This window comes from Acomys minous, assembly GCF_964271855.1.
Source record: "Acomys minous genome assembly, chromosome: 10".
Taxonomy (NCBI): domain Eukaryota; kingdom Metazoa; phylum Chordata; class Mammalia; order Rodentia; family Muridae; genus Acomys; species Acomys minous.
The window spans coordinates 36,222,350-36,241,838 of record NC_140491.1 but is presented as its reverse complement, the minus strand read 5'-3'; the positions used below and the strand labels follow the sequence as shown (position 1 = coordinate 36,241,838).

Here is a 19,489-nt window from a genome sequence, read left to right as displayed (position 1 = left end):
GGCCAGAGCTGTTGTATCGAGTTCAACCATGGGTCTAGGGTCACCCCCAAGGCACCCCACAACTTAGTAGAAGGAAGAAAATGTATGAGACATTACATTTGATTTACTAGTTTTACAAGACTTTATTTGGATATTACCAGTTTTCAATGTATTGCCGCTTTTCTAGTCCAAGATCTGAAACAAGATATAGCATCTCATTTAATCACTTCCTTATTCTACCATCAAGAGTCCGTTCCTTAGTCTTCATTGGCTTTTGAAGACCGTGGCACATTGCTGAGAGCTGGTCCAGGGTTTTGTAGGATGGCACTCAGTTTAAGTTTCTCTGACGAGTACATGGAGGTTACTATGTAGCACAGGCTGGACTTGAACTCCTGATCCAGACACCTGAGTGATGGGAAAGACTGAGTTATAAGTCTGGGGAAAGACTATGACATTGATGAATACCTGTGCAGCCCATCATAGATCATAGCCACACTGGTTGGCATGATGCCGTGAGAGACACTCCCCTGACTGTCCTTGCCCCATTCCCACCCCCACCCCTGCCATCACCTCACCAGGGTTCCCTTTCTCTGTTCTTATGAGGTAAAGCACCAAGTCCAGCACCAAGCACCCCCACCCTGGGTGTTGGAGAGAATTTTTATCACATGATACCTCAGAACTGACTCTGCAGTAAGAGATGGAAACCATGTTGAGAAAACAAAGAAAGGAAGTCGGGGTTTGGGGCCAGTCACAGCTGTCCCATCATCATTCTGGCTGTCATTCCATTTATGAGAGTGCTTGCTGCCACCTTTCCTCTATAAGTTGCTTAGAATCACTTTTTTCTCTCCACGGGGGTAGGTCGGAGCAGAGGGACATGCCTTGGGAAAGGACTTTCAGCTGCCAGGCTTCACACCATGGCCTTAGAAGCTGACCCCCTTCCCCTGTGGCATCCCTGCCCTTCCCCCAGGGCAGCCAGGGATGCAGCCCAGATGCTCCTCAGTGCAGCCAGCATTTACCTTGTTCTGTCTTCACTGCAAAACTTACTAGTGGACCCACATGAAGCCTGGATGTAAGCCCAGGCTACTGTACCCATCAAGGCTTTCAATCACCATATATGGAGAAAACAAGATATTCCATGACCAAACCAAATGTAAATAATATCTACGCGCCAACCCAGTCTTACAGAAATCCTACAGAAGACGCTAGAAGGAAAACTCCAATGCAAGGAAGTCAACTATACCCAAGAAAACATAGGTTATAAATAACTTCACAAGAACAAAACCGAAAGAAGACAGGGCCCCAGTCAAGATCATGTCCGTGGGAGGGTCTTCCTTGGTCCTCCTTCAGCCCTGACCAGACGTCATACTGTCACCTCATTACGGTGTTTGTGGCTGTGAGCACTACCTCACACATCTCAATTGTCCCCATACTCTAGCCTTTTTGCTCCAGGAAGGATGGTGGGCCTTGCTATGTCTTATTTGCCCCACTGAATTCTTGGTGCCTAGGATAGAACTTAATGAGCTGATCTGCAAGAGACGTTTATTGAACAGAGGCAAGCATAGGACTCTTTATTTTCTCAGTGGGGTAGGGGACGATGTATACCCCTCGGTGCTCTTGCAGGTTCACAAACCCTCACAGGAATTCCACTGCACACGTCAGACTTGCGAGTGAATAAAGTTTTAATTTGGGCTGGATTAGAGACAGCTGAGACCGGAGGCCTATGCTGTGAAAATGGGCACACGGTTTTCTTTCATGACGCCCATATACTTGGGCGATGACTGCCTAGAAAATGTTGACTAGGGTTCTGAGACAAAATCTGATTCCAGTAGGAAAAATGCCTGTCTGTTTGATTTCTTTTACTGTTGAGTGGGTCAAAGAATAAAGAGCAGTGATGCTTAAGTCGTGTATATGTATGTGTAAGTAATATCTCTACCGTAAATTACATATTATGCATTGTTACATGTTTTCACACATGCGTACCGTTCCTCAGCCTCAGACTGTCCCATGGTGACCACATCTGATTTCCTGACTTACACAGCAAAGGCTTGAGGGTTCCTAACCTGCACCACAGCTGGGGAATTCCGTTTGGACTCAAACAATACATATTTTAGGCTTCGTGGACTCTGCTATGACACATCTATGGCGACTGCTCCGTTTGTCTACTAAAGGGGAAGTCAGCCATGGGGTGTAAATCAATAGCTAATAGGTGTACCTACAGTCCAATAAGATCCCATTTGCAAAATAGCCCCCAAGCTAGCTTAGGTGGGCTGCGTGTTAGCCAAATCTCTGAATTTCTACCCATCCTACCCATTCAATAGCCCTTAAAATACAGGTTTTTTAAAAAGATCCCTAATTTTTAAAAAATTATGAGTCATTCTCTCATTCATTGGACAGCTTGCTCTACAATCCAGAAATCATTTCCATTTTAGCATTTTCTGGCACTTTAAGAGTTATCAAAAAAAAAATGTCACCAGTCACCAAATGTTTCATTAATTACTGCAAACATCTTTAGAAAGAATGCCACAGTGGGTTTCTTTGGCTGAGTGATGTATTTCAGATGCAATTCCTGTTTAATTAATAGGGGATTTTGATGTGACCCGCAGGGTGTGAGTCTGCGGTTTGGTTCAGAGCAAGCTGCAAGCCTGCCCATGCCTGTTGAAAACAAGACAAAACAAAACAAAAACAAACAAACAAAAACAAAAACAAAACAAGAAACTTTTACCAAAAAGAAAAAAGTAAGCTGGCATTTTTCATTTATGAACATCCAGCAGGTAGCTCATTAGGGGTACCAGTGGGGTATCTTTAAAATCAAATTAAAAGATTATGAAGGAGGGGCTCAGATGCACAAGAGGAAGTGGGGGCAATAGAATTTGGCTTCCTTATGCCGCGCCTAAGAAAAATGCCATCTCTCGGCTGCCTGTGTTTTGTATCTATGCCAAAAGTCCTCAGAAAATCCTAAGCCAGCAAAAACATCAGGATCAACAGGACGATTTATTAGGCTATGGCTGGCACCATATAGTAAAAGTCAGAAGACACGGGCCCTGCACTTCAGGAGCCAAGTCTGCCTTTAAGTGGCTGCATTTGAACTTCTGGCATCCTGAGCGCATTTAATCACTTATCTAAGCAATAAAGCTTACTTTCTGAGGGGTGCATTTGGAGGGAAGATGGTTGTTGTTTTCAATAAGCAAAATGCCTCCTCCACATTTCCCAAAACACTAAGTTACATTAGTTTTGGTTTTAATATCCTGCCAAAAAGGAAAAAAAAATCCCCAAATATTAAGCAAATACATCTGTCTAATATTGCTGTTCAAAATGCCACCACATTAAATAAAATTCCACGCTGTAAAATTTTGCAAGGTGATAAAACAAAAAATGATATAATAAATATAAAACATCTGCATTTTTAACAAGACACTTGGAAACCAATTTCATTTATATTTAAACTTGTTTTGAAGTGTTTCTAGTTTTGAAAAACATCCTACTTTACAGCATATTAGATCCCCACCCCCACCCACCTCAGACCAAAGTTAAAAGAGCTAGTGCTCCATTGGAGAAGGACTGGGGGAAAGAGCGTACTATTATGTGTTCCAGAAAAGGCTTCCCCTCAGAAGAGCAGGGGCACAAATCCTCATCAGCGGTCTTGCAAAATGGATGCTCACGTTCGCACAAAATTGTGTTAAAACATTCCGTTTCTGGCAACAGTTTGACAGAGACCCTCCAAAGCAGAGTGTAGCAGTGACTCTGGCTCCATGTGCCTAGGCAAGCCGTTCCTAAACAATGCGAGAACTGTGAGGACCACCCACTGCCTCAGCTGAGGTGGGCTTTAGTGGGAAAGAGAGGAGCCGAAGTATGATGAGGCCTCTTCCAGTCTGGCTGGGAAAGCTTGCATCTGAACATCTGGCCAGTGAATCTACAACAGCTCAGAAAGGTCTCGGGTTTCCCTTCAAAGAAACAAGACAAACAACGTTTGAGGGGCAGCAAGGGACGAGAGACAAAACCATGCATCTGATTGCTGCAACTATAAGCAGCCTCCATTCTCTCTTCTTAGGAAGAAGAGAGCTAGGATGCCCGGGTCTCCAGAAGGGTACTCTGCCGCGACCCACCTCCCCAAAATACCTTTTTAACCTATCATTCATCTCATCTGTCTTTTGATTAAAATTTCAGCAGTCAAGCTGCCAACTTGGAGGTGACTTCTTCGTTTGGTTCATCACCAACAGCAAAGCGGATAAACTGTACTTAGAACTGTCAAGAAAATCTAGACAGATGGTGCAGGCCTGTAATCCTTCTGCCTCGGCATCCCTTGGGGCTCAGTGGAGTTGAGGCAGCAGAATCAAATGTTCAAGGTTGGCCTGAGCTGCAGAGGAAGTTCAAGGCCAGCCTGGGGTAGTCAATGACACTCTTTCTCAAAATTTTTAAAAAGTTTTAAAAAGCTAAGAATGAGCCTCGGTGATGGAATGTTTGTCTAGTCATGAGCAAGGGTTGTAACCTCAGTACAACAGATTAAAAATAAGAGACTTTCCATTAGAAAATCTGATTGACGCACCCTGTGCCTGGGCTATTTTGAGTTACATTACAGATACTTATCACTTAAGTGGTGCAGTTTCATACTATTGCTAAATGCTAAGACATCGCATTAAAACATATCCTGGGAAAGGTTTGTCTTTGTTTCTACTCCTGATTTGGTGCTTGTTTGGTTTTTTTTTTTTTTTTTTTTGGTTTTGTTTGTTTGGGATTTTTTGTTTGTTTGTTTTTGCTTTTTGGATTTGTCTTGTTTTGTTTTGTTTGAGACGGAGCCTCACTCTATAACCCCGGCTGGAGCCAAACTGGCAGAGCCTCTTGCCTCTGCCTCCCAGGTGCTAGAATTACAAGTATACATCACTACAGATGATATGGGAAAATATTCGGAGAAGAGAAAAAAAAAAGCTACCCTACAGATAACAGACATGTCAGTGACAAGTACAGGCCTAGCATCCCTAAGATCTGTAACTCAAGACCTATTTGCAGAAACTGCTCTGAGCAGGGCTCCACAGTGCTGCTCCATGCTTTGAATTCATTATGAATAAGTCCCAAATCACAGTACGGCAACTCACCTTTTCTTTTCAAACTGCTTTCTTCCATACAGAGCAGGGCTGAGGGGAAGTTCTCTGGAGAGGTCATCTCAGAGATCCCTGTCTCCATGGAGCGCTTCCCCTAAACCACCCCCACCACCCACCCCACCCCCAAACACAGCTGCCTAGTGCTTTCTTCACAAAGGAAACGGCCTGACCTCCTGAAAGCATTTGAGCGTTCAGATGGTTTTATATCATTTTTTTTAAGTGCTCAAAGATATTGATGCAATCTTATGAAATATTGAACAGCAAGCCTTGCGGGCAAGTCAGAAAGCAGCCGACGTCATTCGATATGGTGCCCCGTTCTAGACGTAGATATAACTAGTTGAGAAGTAAGAAGCTCTGCCAGTGTTTGTTTGTTTGTTTGTTTACTGCTCTGGGCATTTCCATTACACTCCTCCCATTCACCCACTTCCTCTTAGATCACGCTGGCTGAGCATCTGAGTCTTCCCCTTGTTTGGCCAGTTATTTGCCAGCTAGCTCTTCCTGTTAGACTCTCTTCCCATGAACGAGGAAGGGTTATGAGTTATACACGGTGCCTGTGAGGAGGCAGTGTGGTGCTCACCTCAGGGAATCAAGCACGGCATTTAAAGCAGAGCACCGGCTCCTGACACGGCCCTTAGCCAAATTAGTTACTCATCTAGGTAAGGCCATGTCACTACTTCTTACCCAAAGTGTCCTTTAGTCGAATGAGCTGCACCAAAAGGCACCCGACAAGACAAAAAAGCAAAGCCATATATTTTAAGTCTTGCTTTCCTTCACATCTCACTTGTAATCTGTCAGCGAGAACTCTGCACTTACCCCGACAGACCCCTCTTATCTGACCATACCTTCCCTTTTCTTCCTATGCTGCCCGCATCAGCATCTTTTTAGACCTCATGTAGCCACCTGAGAGGCGTTTTCTGATGCACAAGGCAGAATCTTTCACTCTGATGCTCACAGGCCCAATGCGGTCTGCCAATACTTAGCTATTAATAACGAATAAAATCAACTGAGTGCCAACTGTATATAAGTCACAGGCCTTGGCTATCTGTATACATTACGTCATTTAATCTGAACCAACTATCCTTGTGTGCTCCCCTATGAAGGTCAATGCTGCTCTCACGTGACTTCAGGATGTTCTCCTCCCACTGGTCACCAGCTCTAGCCACTGCCTTTTCCCATCCACTCTTTTCTTGAATGTAAACTTTGCTCAGTCTTTGTCAAAAGGTTATCGTCTGACAGAAGCCACCACAACCACAGTGAAAGTGAGTCAGATACACGTGACCATCCCTCTGCACCACCATGGTTGCCACCTCAGGAGCCATCACCCTTTGAAGATCTTTTGGAATTAAAAACACGGGGAGGAGGTTAGGGAGGCGGCTCGGTGGTGAAGGAGTGCTCACTGCTCGCCCGGGGACCCACATTTGGTTCACAGCACCCTTGCGAGGCAGCTCACAGCCACCCGTAACTCCAGATCAAAAGAGCCAACGCCCTCTTCTGTCTCCAGGGCATCCAAACACAAACAGCAATATACTCGCACAGACACATAAACACATACATAAATAAATTTTTTTTAAAAAAATTACAGACAGGACATTGCCTCCAAGTGCTATTGTCTATCGTTTATATCAGATAGTTGGTACATGCTCTTGTTTCTCAGTGTGCTCCTAGCCAGAAACAGATGCCTAGAAAAAGAGTGGCAAGTCTACAGACTATTTGTGGCAGTGGCTTCTCAGAACCTTGCACGCATTCTCACCCCCTTAGTGAATAAGCTGCTTTCTGGACGCATCTGCAGGCTGAAAATTAACGGCACTGTAAACATTCTCTCACAAAAGAGCTCATTATAACTTTTTTTAAAAATATATGTATTTCTTCCAATATTCCTATCATTCTTTATTTAGGTGATTCAATTTAGAGGAAACATAATGATAATATGCTAGTTCGTGCCAAAGAAAGCTTTTTATTGGCCTCTCTTGTGTTTCCAGCTTGCTTTCTCCAGCTGGGATATCAGGCTTAGCCGTGCAAGGCTGGTTTATCATCTCAGCCAAAGCCGCTTTACAATTCTCAGGGTTGAACTTGACGTGAAAACATTCATGACTTAAAACTCAGAGTGGACTACGGCAAAAGGTTAGAGACAAGATTGATATTTCTCCAAGGGGCAGAGTAGAAGCAGGCCTGAGAAAGTGCTAGCTTCATCTCAGTTGAGAATGCACTGTGTTGACTATCCTCCTGAAACGCGGGTAGGAAAGGAAGACAGAAGCTGACCCGCTGCCGCTCTGGCCTGAGGACTGATCCCCTCCGTGAGACAACCACACCGTGTGAGTTAAGCCAGTACATTAAAGGAAGGTCATTACAGCTCTTCCCTGTTATCTAAATAGAAGCATCACATTTGGGCCATTCACTATTAATTGAATGCTTGTTATACCAAACTATACTCACATCCCATGGCGGACACATGTTGATCAAAGAACTACCCCGTATTTATCGAGTGGTTATTATGTGCCATGCAATGTGCAGAACAATTTGCATGCTTTATCTTATTAGATATTTGTCAGAGAGGTGGGCATTCTTTATCTTAGGATGGAGGGTGAAGAGCTGGAAGCTAGCCTGGGATATAATACATAGCAAGGCTCTGTTTCCAAAAAGAAAAAGAAAAAAAATAAAAGGAAGGAAGGAGCGAAGGAAGGAAGGAAAGAAGGAGAAAGAAAGAGAGAAAGAGAGAAATTACACCTATAGAAATAAATGGAGAGAAAAATATAAGAGTCTCACCTGGAACCAAAGAAATTTAGACTAAATATGAATCAAAAATGACAAGTCAGTAAGACACAGGAAACCAGCCAGCTTTAAAATATTGCCTAAGGAAGAGAAAGTGCTTTGACCAGCTCCTTCACACCAAAGTGTCCCCACTGTCACCCTCCTAAGAAAGAAACCACACATGGCAGAGTCAAGAGATTCCTCTTTCCAGAAGCAAACTGACTCAGCAAGCTGAAGGATCGTAGCTGCTCCAGGGCATTTCCCACACCTCCCACCATGGACTTTAGTCATTACGGCTTAAAGTCAAAGATGCTAATGGTGGCCGTCTAGATCTGGGTAAGGAATAATTTGCCCTTTGGAGGCTGTCCCTGAGCCAATCTTTCTAGTCTGCACTTCTGCGATTAACATACAGGGAAACATCTGCTTGCCAGCTGTGAACAGGAGTCTGGCTTCTCTACAGACATTAGATGTGCAATTGTCCCAACTTCTGGAGGAGGAGCCAAAGAGAAGAGATAAAGGAAGAGACGAGGGGAAGAGAGGACAAATGGAAAGAAAGGAGGATGCTGAGGAGAAGAAGACAAAAAGAGCTAAATGGAAAAAAAAATAGCAAGGAGGGGTGAGAAGCAGAGGGGAGGACTTTCAGAACTTAGAACCAAGAAAGATCCAAAAAGCTCACTGGGGCCCATACGTCTTTCTCTCTTTTCCCATCAGACTTATTATCCTCTTGAGTTGACGGGTAAAATGGATACATCTCAACCACAGAAGCCCTAATGGGAAGCTGTGGTGTTTAGCCCCATGCAGCATGACCAGATGATGATAGTTTGCTTTTGTGAAGGAATGCACATCACCCATCAAACCCTATGAAAGCACAGTGTGGGCTGAAAGCTGCCTCCATGCTCTGACCTCAGAGAGGCTCCACACTACCAGCTCAGACAAGGTCAGAACAGCTGGCCTCTACCACCTTGCTCAGCCAAGCTGATGTCATGGAGCAGCACCCAGCCTGGGATAGGACAACACCGGGGCATGGAACAGTCCTACCTACTATAGCAGCTACCTAGGGGGACACCTTCAACATCTGCCTCTTTAGTGTGCCCCGAAAGTCAGGAGCTGTGGTATCTAAGCATTCCACCTCAGTCTGGTAAGGAAAGAGCTACAAGCGATGTTATAAAACCCACCTCTCGCTTCCTTCTCCCAGCCTTTCTTTGTCCCCTACCTAATCCATCCCACACATGGATAGGGAGTGCAGCCTTTATTTTAGTCTCCTTCAGTTTAAGATAAGAAAGGCAAAGCCCGATCTCACTGCTGAAACCCCGAGATTAGTGTGAGGACCTCAGGAGTTGGATATCTGGTTTCCAGAGCTGGTCAGTCTTGAGATTCAACCAGTTGCTTGACTTCTCTGTGCCTGGTTTTCTCCTCTGTAAGAAAGGGACTCCATCTGCTAAGGATATTGGGGAAAAAAATAAATGAGTTTATTTGTTCAAAACAAATGTTAGTGGCAGTCAGCGTTGTCCGTGACAGTCATAGCTTCTTATTTTCCTGTTCCCTTTCTAAAAAGAGTGGGGAACCTCTGCTCTTTGCCTGCTGTAGTTTCCAGTCTGAGGTAGAGATACATATCAAAACAAGAAGAATGAACACTAACCTAAATCAAGGGTGGATTACATGCACACACACACACACACACACACACACACACACACACACACACACACACACATATACACACACACAAACACACACACTCACACACAAACAAAAACAAAAAAAAACTAAAAAAAAAAAACACCAAACCATACTACAGGTAGGGTAGGGGATAGGGTCCTGAGCCTGGGACAGTGGTGGCATTTGACAGAAAAAGACTGGGCTACCAAGGAGTTATCTCCTTTTAATCACTCTTGGGAGATGGGGTCTCCTGTTGTTTGCAGAGAGAGGAGAATGAAAAGAACCTCTCTCAATTACCTCACTGTGAGGTGGTGGGGGTGGCAAATCCGCACTGAACACAGCCCCCTACAAACAAGGGAAAGTTCCTCACAAAGCTTCCTCCCCCCCTGCCCCCCCACCCCCCCACCCCCACCCCCCAACCCAAACCCTCCCCCCCACTCCAGCCACCTCACCTCCCTCCCTGCTAGTTAACACTGGAAACAGAACTACTGTGTTAGGATGAGAAGTGGGCAGGTCCACGCAAGCCATATATTTCGTTAGGATCTGCACTCTTTGCTGAACCATGAATTCGAAATAATTTAGGTGATACATATAAATTTAATTTCTTTGTTGAAAAAAAAAAACCCACATCTGAAATGATCCCCTGCAAATGCAAGGCTCGGGCAGAGATCGACAAAATGAGTCTCCTTCTAACTCGTCCACACTGTGTGGAAATAATCTTCAAGGGAAGGAATAAACCTATTTTAAAAACAGCTGAGTCCTTTAGATCATATACCCTAACCAATTTATGGAGATAAATGGAATTCAGTATTAAAGAAATATTTTTCCACTCCTCCAGAAAATGTAAATGCCAGCTACAAAATAAGCAGAGGATAAGAAAGAGAGAAAAGAAAGGGACAAAGAAGTCAAGAACAGAACAGTATGGAAACCCAGAAAAGAAAAAAAAAAAGAGCTGAGGGACAGCTGAAAAATCATAACCTTGCTTCTCACCTCCAACTCCCCATTGACACAAATGAATGCTTGTGGGAGCATCAGAGAGGTGCCCAGAAAAATAGGATTCCATTGCCTTTCCACCATCAGGAACATCTTCTCTTAGCTTCCCTCTGCTCCCTTCTCTCCTGCTGTCTGGTACTCACACTGACTCTTTCCCAAGATATAATTACTCTTACATTAAACCTTATGCTAATTACCAGGAGTCCTGAGAAAACCCGCAATGAAGAAAGAGCAAGAAAGAGATAACAAAGTAACACTGTGAATGATGTCTTCTGTCCTATTAATATAAATGAATACAAAATACTTTTTAAAAAATGCATTAGGCAGATATTGGCTTATGATGAGGTCAATATCACGATTTATTTAACTCTGGGGACAATAAATCTTGATATTGACTAAAAACATAAGTCAATATGTGTACTGTTGTGTGCATTCTATTACAAAAATGAGGTTTTTAACTTTAATGGCCACTTTCACAAAGAGGAAAAATAAAGGCCCTCAAATTCCGCCTACCTCACAGTGGCCTGCAAAGGGCTTTGCCCTCTCCCTCCTGCTACTTGGTCAGCAGGTCAGTTAATACAATAGATCAAATTATCAGTCCCGATGGTTTACCCTTCTGTATCCACAACCTTCACTGTTCCTTCTGCACAAGGCCACTTCTTAGGGCTTGCCACGTGATTCCTTAGCCAATGGAATGTGGGCTAGTTTGTCAGTTGGTCTCAGAGAGGCATATTATGGCCTGTCATTCTCTCTAGTCTCTGTCATCATGATCAGATGAACTTCCCTTCAAAGGAATGAAAAGTCAAAAACGGAGTCCAATAGTTTGAACAGACCCCCACCCCCACCCCGGGCCCTGATTCACCCATTACGATGTTCTTCTTATAGGTTTCTAAGATCCTCTGGATCTATTTCCCCATCTCCTATATTTCTCTTACCAAGAGTCCCAGTGTGATGTCCTCACATCTATCCCAATCTCCTGGTAAGTGAAGACTTACATGGGACATGCCTTTTGGGCTAGTGCTCAGTTACAAGTGAGTATATACCATGTGAGTCTCTGCTTCTGTGTTAACTCACTCAATATGATTGTTTCTAGTGCCATCCATTTGTCCACAAATTTTGGAATTTCCTTGTTTTTTATAGCTGAGTAGTATTCCATAGTGTAAATGTACCACAGTTTCTTTATCCATTCTTCAACTGAGGGGCATTTAGGCTGTTTCCAGGTTCTGCCTATTATGAATAAGGCTGCTATGAACATGGCTGAGCATATGTCCCTGTTGTGTGGTGGAGCATTTTCTGGGTTTATTCCAAGGAGTGAAATAGCTGGGTCTTTCAAGTAGTAAACATTGAATCCCTACTCTGATCTACCCAATGGACAGGACATTCTCCACAGTTGGGTGGAGAGAAGGGACTAACTCTGACATGAACTCTGGTGCCCCACTTCCCCTTGGTGGGGAGCTCTGGTGGCACTCAGAGAAAGGATAAGCAGGCTACCAAGATGAAACTTGATAGCCTGTGACCATAAAGTGAGGGAGGAGGTCCCCCTCGGTCATAGACCTAGGAGAGGGGAATGGGGTGAAAGTGGGAGGGAAGGAGGAACAGGAGGATACAAGTGATGGGATAACAATTGAGTTGTAATCTGAATAAATTAATTTTTAAAAAAGAAAAAGAGAAGGAAAGGAAGTTAAGTTGGCAAGAAAGGAAAAGAAAATGAAAGAGATGCAGGAAGGGAGGTGAAGAGGGAAAAATGATACCTGGGATAATTTTTTTTTCAGCTGAAGCATTATGATCAGGTTTGGCTTATTTAGTAGGACCTTGTCACATTTATTATAATTTTTAGTGGTTGCTTTAATGTTTCTTAAGAAAACCTGTATAACAAAGACATTGACATATATCAATAAAAATATATAAGGGCAGGAAAACAAAAGCAGGGTCTACTTGGAGCCAACCAAGAGTGCAGAGTGGAGCTCGTCCCCCAGGTGGAGCCTGGACTGAAATCCACATCCATCCAAGCTCAGTTAGTGCCCCCAGGCAACTTGTCCATGCACAGAGACACTGCCCGTGAAGATCACTGATTCAGCAGTTGTCAACCAGCAGTAGGTGAAAGATACACAGTTAGCATCTACTAGTTATCCTTACTTTCAGGCCACTATCAATTAACTTCTTCTTTAAAGAAAGGTGGGGACACATACCCATACTGCAAGACAGTCACATGATAGAAATGTGTGCCATTAGCACAGGTCCCATGGAACCCAGACATCTCCCCAAGCCCCTCAGCCTGAGACCCTACCCTCCTCAGGTCTGTGTACATCCAGAGGCAGGGCTCAGATCCCAACCAGTGTCTAAGAGAGACCTATTAATTCCAAACACTGGTGGGCTGTGAAGATCACGGAGACCTCCTGGATTGAACACAGTATTTATTAACCCCTGTATCAGGCATCTTGCTTTCCCATGGCCCTCCTCAGCTATACCAAAAAAAAAAAACAATTCTCTTTCTTTTCTTCTAGCCCAGCAACCCACTCCCAGTCACTCCCTCCCGCTCCAAGATTAGTCTCAAGACCTTTGATTCGTTTTCCATGGACCACACTGAAAACCTCAGCTGTGCCCCAACTTAGGGTCTCACACTTGCCTTGCCTAACTCTGACTCACTCTGTTACCAACAATGATGTGCCCAGATCAGCAAACAGATCTGGCCTCTTTAGAAGCAGTTGTTCGAGAAGGCTCTTCAGTGTTTGGGACCCCACTACAGTGAGGAAAATCTTTTCTCTGCATTGTATACATGCAACCCTCCAGAGAGAACTGCCCTTATTTAATTTAAGCGTGTGCAGAACTGTGCCCTCCGGGTATGTCACAGCCATTGTCATCTTGAAATCAGAACAACTGTGATTACCCAAACCAGGCCTCACAAGACTGAGTGCACTACATTCTCCTGAAAAGGTGAGAGGGTTCATAAGGTCCTTCCCTCCCTGAGGATATATGCATGCTTAGCCACTGCTGGAGATGGGGTTATAGCAGCTCATAAGTTGCCTGTGCTGTAAGTAGCAAGCTATAGAATCAATTCTTTGAACTATTGTTACCATCTTTTGTGTGTGTGTGTGACGAACAGAAGTGGACTCCCCAGGACAAAGCATGCCAACAGCATCCATGTTGTCTTTTTCAGTAGGTTTGAACTGAGCCGTCACTGTTCTAAAGACCAGGAGCAGAACAAAAGATAGAAACGCTTGGACTATAAAAAGCGAATACCAAGAGGGGAGATTCAAAGGTAATGGAGACCCCCAAAGTCCTTTTTCCTGAAGAATTAAAGGTAATTTTATTTTTAAAATGAGATGTTCTTTTCCTCTAAATTTTCAGATTTTTTTATATTCCTTACAGCCCGGTGTATTCTATATTCAGTAAGTTTAAGTCATCTATATTTTACATGCCAAACATTCTATGTAAAGAAGTAGACCATTTACATTTTATTGTTCTCTTTCTTCACGTCTCAGGAGGATGGTGAGAATAACAGATCATTTAGTAAAAGGGAGGGCAGGGTAAGTTTTCTACTTTGCCTTCAAAATTATTCTGACATTATGGTACTTTGACACCCATGACAAAAACTGTGTCGAGGGAATGTCAGCAGAGGGGAGGGCGAACCTCTGAGAAGTCATGGGATGCTTATAGGTCCAAAAGTGATAGCCTTGGGTGCCCCGGCTCCCTGATTGGTGAAATAACACACAAGAAGTTTCAGAGATTGGCAGCAGGCACATCTGAAGAAGTCCTTCTATCAAGGTCTACAGAGTTCTGTTGAGTAGGCATACACACAACATTCTCATTCGCTGTTAAGAACGTCATATGCTTATTCCTTTGCTGGGTAGATCTGGAATAGATAGGTCAAGGTAGAAGAGCAAACATCAGTGGGCGGGGGGGGTGACAGACACTGCTACTGCATCAATATCCATTTCTTGACTTTTACTTAAGAAAAAATATAAAGCTCTATAGTTTTCTTTTTCTGGCCCCATGGATAACTAGTCAAACTGATTACTTCCCAGGCATCCCTGAAGCTGAGAGTGGTCATGTGATTGTGCTCTATGGGAGGTATCTAAGCAGGCACTATACATGTCAGTTCCAGAGTGGATCATGGGCACACATGCTCCTTGCTGTTGCTTCGCTCCTTCCTCATCTCCTTTGACTAGGCTATGGGAGAGGTCCAGGAGACATCAGAAGAGAGAGATCTCCAACAAGAAAAGCTACAAAATGCAAGCATCTCTGGGATGCAAACTGGGAGGAAGCCAAATTAGCTTAGAGGGTTAAGAATGGAGTAATGACTGCTCAGTTCTTGTGCTGTTAAGCTTGTTTTAAAAAGTCTCAATTATTTGTGTGATAGCAGGGTTAAGAGAGATATTGAGAAACAAACACAGTCATATAAAAATGACCCTAACACAGATGAATGAAGAAAATGTAGTGTACATTCACAGTGGAGTATTATTCAGCCAAAAAAAAAGAAAGAAAGAAAGAAAGAAAGAAAGAAAGAAAGAAAGAAATTATCTCATTCACAGAAAAAAAAAATAGATGAAACTGAAGATTGTGTTAGGGACTAAATAAAAATAAGCCTGACACTAGAAGACAAATATTGCTTTTTCTCTGGTGTGTGAATCAAAAGTATAAATATGTCATATGGAAATAGACTGGAACTGTTTGAGAAGAAAAGGGTGTGAGAAGGAAGGGGTTAATTGAGTGACAGGTATGAGCAAGCACAATGTACGGAAGTGTGTACACGAGGAAGTCACAACGAAACGCAGTATTTGGTGCATCAGTTTTAAACTGTTTTGCATGGCTGGGGCTTCAATATTTAGGACTCAGCCCAGATGCCCAGAGGATTTCAGGTAGAGACAGCTTATGTCTTGAGCACTTTTCTGGTTCTGTAATAAATACCTTTAGCCAAGGTCATCTAAGCAAAGAGATCTTAATTTACCTGTTTATTTATTCATTCAAACATTCAATAAACATTTATGAGCACCTCATGCTCTGGACTAAGAAAACAAACTTGAAATTAAAAAAAAAAAAAAGACTTTTTTTTTCCTTTCAGAATCAGGCAAACACATTAACAGTTACTTCCCAGAGCTACAATATTTGGAAAAAAAAAAAAATCAGAGAAAGAAGGTCACATACACCTCAAAAGGTGAACTTAAAAATAACTAGCTGAAAAATGATTTTTGAATGGTTCTACTGCAAGCTGGTGTTTAAACTGAACATAAACTCATCTGCATAAGTAAATGTATTTGCACAAAACACATGAGGATCTCTTAAAGAGGTCAGCCAACAGCCGACCAGATTTTACCTTTCAGTCAGCCATTGCTTACTGCAGAGGGATCTGCCACACCACACAAAATGCCACTACGGCCGAGGACCTCCAAGGCCAGTTATCAACCTCTTTGCCTATTTGATGCTGTTTAATCAACAATATGCAAATCAAACATATTGTCAGTTCCAAGAGTGTCCAGAAAGCCTTTTCCTGGTTCATCACAGATCAGTTCAGATGCATTCTTTTTTTTCAGTGGAACAGACCCAGAACCGTCTTATCACGGCATTAATAGAGGATATTTCTGCTGGCTTGCCTTTTCTTTTTCTTCTATTCAGCTCCATTGGTTTACTGAGGATGCAAAAAAATAATAATAAGTTTTTGTTTTTAGTCATAAACCACTTCTAATGTCTCAATATGTACAATTCCTCTGGTTTTAGTTTTAGTTTTATATGTACTTTCACACATTATTTTGCAGAGGGGGGGTTGGATTTCTATTTTCATCCCAACATCTTAGTTATCTGATAGTGCCACCACATCTAAACATACAACTGCTCAGCGACACTATCACATACTGAGCAAGGGTGTCCCAGTAATATACTCTGTATCCAACTGTGGAGCGTGGCAGTAGATACTTAGCATCTAAAAATCTCAAGCAAGAGAAACTTAAGAATTATAACATTCTTACAGTTGAAGACAACTTACAAATTGATTGATGCAAACCTACATCATAAAAAAAACAATCAATGGGTATGTGGGTAGATTTTTTTCCAGGACAGAAGAGGAGATAGCCACTATCACTGCAAATGTGGGATTCAGTTAGGCAGTGTAAGGTGCGAGTGAAGTCAAGCCCAGAGCAGGGCTGCTTAAATTTTTGCTATCTGTGGCCCCCGTTTTCCCCCAAGGAATTTTTATGCAATGCCAGGTACATAGGCATATTAGTTAAGTATATAAATCAAATAGTTATTTATATAAGTCATAAAATAATTTATTTTGGAACAATTATTTGGTGTATGTACATATATATCATTGTATCATTTATTAGAAGTTAAGGAAAATTAAAATACTAATGAGATGGATTACCTATTCCTGGACATTTGATGCTGCGGGACGTAGAACACATCTTCAACATTTTTCAGAGACGGTCAATATTCTGATGTTAAATCATCAATGCTGAGTATGACCTTTCAAATAGGTAGTACAAGATAGCAAAAGTATGTTTAGCGCCATCTCAGAAATTGCTGGAAATCCTGTCCCAGTCCCAAGCCAAAATTCACTTAATGGTCTTTTTATGAAACTCAAGTCAGCAACTCAAATAATATATTTAAAAATCAAATGTTCTAACCCAATGCAATCCAAAGGCATACTAATTTGATACTTACATGCTGAGTAGGAAAATATTAAAAGCCTTGCTTTGCATAATTAATTCATTATGCTTCTATAAGAGCATAAAACTTTGTATGGACAATAAAAACACTGGACTGTATATGTAATAGACAAGACTCTCACATCTGAGCTGCGGTATGCTGGCAGCACGCGCTGGTATTGTGTTGCACGACCCTATGCATAATGTGAAGTGGCCATGCTGTGTGTTCATAAGCAAGACTGGAGTGGAGTCGTACGTTGCAACGTAGACAAGAACTGTCAGAAACACTCTGGATTCACTACACACTTGCCTTTTATTTAATGTTTGGTCGCTGAGCATTCAGAAATGTCTACTGTTGCCAGATTCTCCCCACATTCAGCTACAGGGCACCATGGGGAGTCTGGACACGGTTTCTGAAGCTATGGGACAGAGGGAACAAAGTCACACTGATTACAGGATTCTCCACGGAAATGAAGGGAAAACTCTGCCTTCTTAAAGCTGAGGCAGGAGGATCTAGGATGACCCCGCTTCCCTAAGTCAAGGAGAGCCTTCCACCAGAGATGTTGCCGTGCCGTCAGGCCCGGCTGGGGTGCCTCTGTATCTAACTCATGACAGGCATTGGGCGGCTGCTAAGCACTTGACACAAGACAGTTATTTCAATACACTCCTCTTCTACCTGTTGTCTCTCAAAAACACCCAAATGTATCCTATAACCAGTGGTCTTTCGATAAAACCAACCTAAAGGGCCAAGTATAGTGGTATACACCTTTAATCCTGGCAGTTGGGAGGCAGAGGCAGGGTGGGCCTCTGAATTTGTACCAGCCTGATCAAAAGCAGCAAATTCCAGCCCAGTGAGTTCCATTCCAGACAAGGTTACATAGTGATATCCTTTCTTAAAAAGAATAAAAAATTTAAAAATCCAAAATCCATTTAACCAACCAGCTTCTCTCCTTCCAATACAACAGGCGAGGGTGTGACCCTTAAAAAGAGCACCTAGCAATCAAAGAAAAGCTTACAAGCCCAAATATTGTTAGTTTCTCTTAACTAAAGAAAAAATTATATAAGTGATAGCTCAGTTAGGAAGGACTTCAGCCCAATAATTAATAAAACAACAAAACAAAACAACAACATAACAGCTGTGAAAAGCCCACATTCCTTTCATAGGCTTTCCCCCTCCCCCCATTTGTAAACCACCATCTCTGACTGTCAATTGTGTTTCTAAAACAAAGCCCTCTCCAAGCAGAACATTTCACTGCTCTGTGCACCTGTGAAAGATGCAGAGTAGAAGGCGGCGGCAAAACGGCTCCTTTATCGCTTCCTTTTTCCCAAGACGGTGTAGTGACCTGGATGTAAGAGGTAGTGAAGAAAAGCCCCCTTTGGGCATCCGTTCTTTCTCTCTGACTTTTCCTCCCTCATACCTTTAAGGACCTCCCTTTAGAACGAATATGGAAGTCGTCATTTGATGAGGAATTTGCATGTGGATTGGCAGCCAGTGTAGCAGCTCTCAGATTAGAGCCATCCCGCTGCACACTAAAAGGCACAAAGAAGTGGAAGAGCATTTCCATCTGCCCTTCCTTTCCAGTCAGTGCGTTCCCAGCCACGGCTATTGATGAGCACTTGGAACAATACCAACACGCAGTGTAAGATCAATCCTGGTGTTTACTTCGTTGAGCTAAAGGAACAAAGGACAGAAGAAAGGCCTTAAGCCCAGTCATCACCCAAGATAGGGATGAAGGATGAAAAATGGTCCGATAGGCAGTTGCACAGAGCAAATGTATTTGAAGAAGCAGCATTCCCGGCTGAGATTTAAAAAAAACAAACAATGATTTGTATTTTGTACTGTGTCTTTGAGGGATAAAAGCACTTCTAGCAGATAGTACTGGAGGCAAAGTTGAACCACTGCTGCAAAGGGCTATGCTCCTTGCCAAGGAGTGAATAAAAACTCCTTAATTGCTGAGGAGTGTTAAGTAACTGATCATGCGTGCCTCTCTCCTCCCATGGTGAGGCAACTCGACCAGGCCCCCCCCTTTTAGCTCCGCAGGCCCCCTGCTCCCCAACAGTTGCCTAGGGCTTGATGGCAACAGAGCAACAGGATACTGGGTCTTACTTGGATAAGAACCAGGAACCGTAATTTGTGGGATTATTTCTCTTTAAGCCTTTTAAAAGTTATTTCAGATGGGGATCCCAGCAATTTCTTTGCTGCCAAAATAAAAGCGAGGATAGAAACAGAGGGATGAGAGGGAGAGGCCGAGATAGTGCTTACATGCAAATGTGTGTAGAAGGAGAAGGCAGACGGATGCAGCCATCACAGCAAGGGAGGCAATCTCGTTCTTCATGAAAAGCGAGCACAACACACGACTTTCCCATTTGGTT

The 19,489-nt window shown here is 43.0% G+C and overlaps 1 long non-coding RNA gene across 1 annotated transcript; it reads right to left on the bottom strand.

Moving 5' to 3' along the window:
• Positions 1-310: 310 nt before the first annotated feature.
• LOC311607774 lies at positions 311-10,602 on the bottom strand. The gene is made up of 3 exons (XR_014782735.1): positions 10,473-10,602; positions 9,153-9,261; positions 311-384 (listed from the first exon to the last, which is right to left on the bottom strand). It is a non-coding gene; the product is annotated as an uncharacterized lncRNA (long non-coding RNA).
• Between the last annotated feature and the right edge of the window lie 8,887 nt (positions 10,603-19,489).